We start from the raw sequence: 5,397 nt of genomic DNA on the forward strand, positions 1-5,397 counted from the left end.
TGAGCCAGAATTTATAGGTCCAAATTGCAAAATGCAGTCCAATTTCATGAGCACCGCCGCCCGCGGCGCACTGTGGTCCAAAACTCAAAAATAGGAAGAAATAAGTCGGATAATGACAGAGAGACCACGTAAAGGTGCGTAACTGATGTATTTTGAGGTGCGAATTTCGAATTTGATGTCAAATTGCTTACATTTTAACATCCTGACCTCTTAATTATGGGCAAGTTTATAGCACGCTACGGCTCGGCGCGATGATGCCAGCTCGGAACGCGCACTGGCGCCTACAAACCTAAAGGGACCTGTCAGTACTTCAAGCATTGCGCATTGCGTGAAGTAGCCCCTTAGGTTTGCAGGCGTCTGAGCGCGTTTTGCGCTGGCCGCACGTCGCGGCTCTCCCGGCGGGAGGGTGGTGAACGATTTCTTGCGGGGAGAGCTCCCTGCCGGAGAAACTCGTGTATCGTGTAATTTTTTTTCTTGTTTTTTTTTTTAATTTTCGACTTTTAAAATCACACAATGGTCGTATGAAGTAATTAGCGAACTCTCAACGCCAGATGAAGTGTAGGTAATAATGAAAAGCGGGTCGTGCGCCATGCGCGCTGCGGATGGCGAGGCGCGCGCGGCTCATGAAATTCTTCCCTGTGCTCTGTCAGTCTCAAGCACCCATTTTCAATTCTTTAGATTTAATCCCCGCACCACGTGTTTTCGAGCAGCAGTTTCCGGAACTAATAATTGAAGCGAGCAGTGGAAGAACTGCGATGGCGCCCTATTTTTGTTTTTCTCCTTGGACATATTTTTGGGTCTTCCAAAATTTGCTGCTCAGGTCGCGGCCGTCGGAGTAGGTATGTGATGTCGTATCAAGCGAAAATGAAGGAAAATCTTAGCCTTTCACCTGTCTCGAATTACTGGATTGCGTTTTGCAAAAGGGAACTATGAGCATTCCAATTTTGCTAGGATTGTGCAACATATACATTCTCTTTATTCTTTGCAATAAAATTACTGAAATAATTAATGAAAAAGATCAAATCAATCAAAAATAAATCACGCAAGGAGCATTGCTTGCAGGAGGGTCTTGCTAGTTTAAATATGTATATTTTTGTAATACTGTTTTGTAATAATGAATGAATAAATAAATAAATAGGTAATTTTCGTCTTGAATACATGGTGAAGATAAAACTGCTTGTGTAGATGATTAGTTTATATTAGCAGGGTAAAGAAAGTTTCACAATCTAAGCGACATTGTAATGCTCCTGGTTCCTTTCCCCATTGGCGGATCTAGCAAATTGGCAACACTGTCTTTTCTTCATTTAAACCTATGGATTTATATCGCTCCTTAGAGGGGCCAAACGCTCCGAAAAGAATCGATTATTTAGCGTAGGTTTAAATAGAGGAAATCCGGTGTTGCCAAATTGCTAGATCCGCCTCTGCCTTTCCCCAAAAAGCAATCTCACTGACGTTTATGATTGTAGGGGCATAAGCTCGCATCGTTAAATGGAGTGCATTCTGAAATAAGGCTACATCTCTGGCTTTTCCATAAAAGCACCTTTCTGCATAGGGAAACCAATGGTGTATATGCTGTTTCTAAAATGAGGCAGAAATAGTGGTTCCTTATTTCAAAATGTGGTCCAATTCCAAATAAGGAAATTAAGCGCGCACGGGCAGAAACAGGGATTTTTCTGCGAGGAGCATGCACGGAATGATATCGAACTGGGGCTGACGGGGTTTGCGGGGACTCCCAAGGATACTGGTCAAACTGCATTATCCACGTTCCTTAATCGTTATCGCTGAATATAAACGGAAACTGATCCTGTTGGGAGAAATATTCATTTTCTGAAATTTTTGATCGATTAAATTAGGATGGAGCTAATATTGATTACATTTCCTATGCCTGATTTCTCGGAATTAATTATAGATTGGATCTATGACATTTTTTGGTGAAGCCCCCGCCGCCCCCCTATTCCCGCCCATAAAATACCGCAGCTATTCAAACTCCGGAGTATTTATGTGATGCGGTATCACGCGGAAATGAAGGAGAATATCAGCTCTTTACCTGTCTCAAATTAATGACGTGTATGATTATGGGCTTTGACCTCGCATCGTTCAATGCGGAAATCAAGCGCGGAACTAATCGAACCCGGGCATAGGTATGTGATGTGGTATCATGCCAATATGAAGGAGATTCTTAAGTCTCCACCTGCCTCATTTTACTGACGTTACGTTACGAATGTAGGCATTGTGCTCGCATCGTTAAAGTCGGAATTCAAGCGCGAAGCATTCGAACTTGGGCATGTATGTCATGTGGTATCATTCCAATATGAAGGAGAATCTTAGGTTTCCACCTGTCTCATTTTACTGAATGTACGTTATGCCGTTATGAATGTACTGCGGTGCTAAGGAAAAACGCCGTATGGGCCTTTCAGACGCTGCAAAAATTTCCTTCAATAAAAACCGATTTTACTGGGAAAATTGTAAATATTTTCCACCAAAATTTTCAGAAAATTATGTACGAAATTTAATCGAAAATATCTGAAAATTTTAAGGGAAAGTATGCCTATATGTCGTCAAAAATGCATGTTTTGTCCAGGGAAATTTGGCAACTCTCGAATCTCCACACGGCAATCTCCCTTAGCACGGCAGTATAGGCATTATGCTCGCATCGTTAATTGTGGAAATCAAGTTCGTAAGTTCGAAACTATTCGAACTGCTTCCCGTGTATGTGATGTGGTATCATAAGAATACGAAGGAAAATATCAGCTCTCCCCTTGTCTCACTTTACTGAATGCGGAAATCAATCGCGTGCTGCCAGCTCAAAACGCGCATGACGCCTACAAACCTAAGAGGCTACTACACGCATTTCGCAATGCTGCAAGTATCCCTGTAGGTTTGTAGGCGTCAGTATGCGTGGCCGCGCGTATATAGGGCGGCAAATTTTGAAGTTCGGCAACGAATTTAGGAGGAGAAACACGAATAAAGGTTGCTGCCACCTTCCGGGGCCTAGCAGCATGGCAATTCAATCCAGAAGAAGCAGTTTCAAGATGGTGACTTATAAAGACTGCAAAATAGTTGATGAAAAAGACTGCGAATCTGCTATAAAAAAATGTGTTTGGTATGTATGCATTGAGGACATGACCCCCCAACCCTACTTTGTACGTAGCAAATGTTACAGTTGAGCACTGTCCACTCGATCATGTCTGAATGACTAGAATCTGGAGTGCCTAGTAAGTGTGCTCGAGGTAGGCTTGTACTTATAGTGAAAATATATTATTTTAGAAGGATTAAATAAAAATAAGCGCAGGAAGAAATATAAGTAAATAATATAAACTCAATTTAACAATTACCTTAAAGGGCATCGAACAAGTAATGCATTCTTTCCGCTTTTGAGGAACTAAATTTTTAGTTCATGTACTGGGGAAGGGATGCAAAAGTGCTTAATACTTGCTGGCCAGTTTTGGATGACGCCTATCAATGAGACGCAAGGTTGCTGATTTAGAAAGTTGCCAGTTTCGAAAACGCCTTCAAATGTGGCATGATACCTCACGCTTTCCGGAGAGTACGTATAGTTGTATCATTGCGCCTTAGCAATGCGATGGAAGATTGATATTAAATCAACCTTCACGCTGCGGCCCTGTTAGTGTTCCTTTACCGCTGTTGCACTTTTGACCGCAAAGTTTAAGTGTGCTCAAGCTAGGCTTGTGTTAAGCAAATAATAAATTTTAAAGAAGAATTAAAAATAAACAAGCGCAGGAAGAAATATAACTAAATAATATGAACTCAATTTAACAATCAACGTAAAAGGCATCGAAAAAGTACTGCATTCTTTCTGCTTTTGAGGAACTGAATTTTTATTACATGGTTGAAGAAGGGCCTGAAAAGTGCTGGTTACTTGCTGGCCAGTTTTGGTTGACGCCAATCAATGCGACGCAAGGTTGCTGATTTGGAAAGTTGGCAGCTTCGAAAACGCCTTCAAATGTGGCGTGATACCTCAAGCGTTCCGGAGAGTACGTATAGTTGTATCATTGCGCCTTAGCAATGCGATGTAAGATTGATATTAAATCAGCCTCCACGCTAAGGTCCTGTCAGTATTCCTTTCCCGCTGTTGCAGTATTGACCGCAGTGTTTAAGTGGACTCAAGGTAGGCTCTAGTGAAAAGATATTATTTTAGATGGATTAAAAATAAACAAGCGCAGGAAGAAGTATAAGTAAATAATATGAACTCCATTTAACAATCAACTTAGAGGGCATCGAAAAAGTACTGCATTCTTTCTGCTTTTGAGGAACTGAATTATTTATAGTACATATACTGAAGAAGGGCTGCAAAAGTGCTTATTACTTGCTGGCCAGTTTTGGTTGACGCCTACCAATGCGACGCAAGGTTGCTGATTTGGAAAGTTGCCAGTTTCTAAAACGCCTTCAAATGTGGCGTGATACCTCACGCGTTCCGGAGAGTACGTATAGTTGTATCATTGCTCCTTAGCAACAGCCTCCACGCTGCGGCCCTGTCTGTGTTCCTTTACCGCCGTTGCAGTTTTGACCGCGAGGACTAAAAGTGTTCAAGCTAGGCTCTTATTAAGCAATTCGATCAACTTTTAGAAGGATTAAAAATAATTAAGCGCAGGAAGAAATATAACTTAATAATATGAACTCAATTTAACAATCAACTTAGAGGGCATCGAAAAAGTACTGCATTCTTTCTGCTTTTGAGGAACTAAATTTTTAGTTCATGTACTGAGGAAGGGATGCAAAAGTGCTTAATACTTGCTGGCTAGTTTTGGTTGACGCCTATCAATGCGACGTGAGGTTGCTGATTTAAAAAGTTGCCAGTTTCGAAAACGCCTTCAAATGTGGCGTGATACCTTACGCTTTCCGGAGAGTACGTATAGTTGTATCATTGCGCCTTAGCAATGCGATGGAAGATTGATATTAAATGAAGGAAGGAGTTGAGGGTGAAAAATTCTGGGTGAATTACGAGTATATCGTGGTAATGAATTGGAGGGCGCGTAGTCTTGGAATTCTGCAGTTATCTTGGGCTCACAAAAATCAAACTCCTCTGATGGAAAGGAGCACCTCCGCTTTTTGCTTACACGGCCAGTTAAGATGGATATATTTTAACGGTGAAACCACCAAACCACTTACTTCAGTTTGCGACGTTACAGACTTCCCGTCATACTTTATTTTTTAAAAGAAAAACTACTCAACATCAATTCTTGAAAATCTTGGTGAATTTTCTTCTCTGAGAGAAGAAAGCTCTGCGTAATTTGTTCTCTTTGAAAAAATAAAATGGAAACGGAGCTTTTTGGACACCGCAAATGAGATACGTGGTCTGGTAGATTCACCGTCAACTTCTAGTGGTAAGGCAATTTCATCAGAAGGGAGAATCGTCAATACATTGTTAATTTTATA

Source organism: Bemisia tabaci, chromosome 9 (genome assembly GCF_918797505.1).
Source record: "Bemisia tabaci chromosome 9, PGI_BMITA_v3".
Taxonomy (NCBI): domain Eukaryota; kingdom Metazoa; phylum Arthropoda; class Insecta; order Hemiptera; family Aleyrodidae; genus Bemisia; species Bemisia tabaci.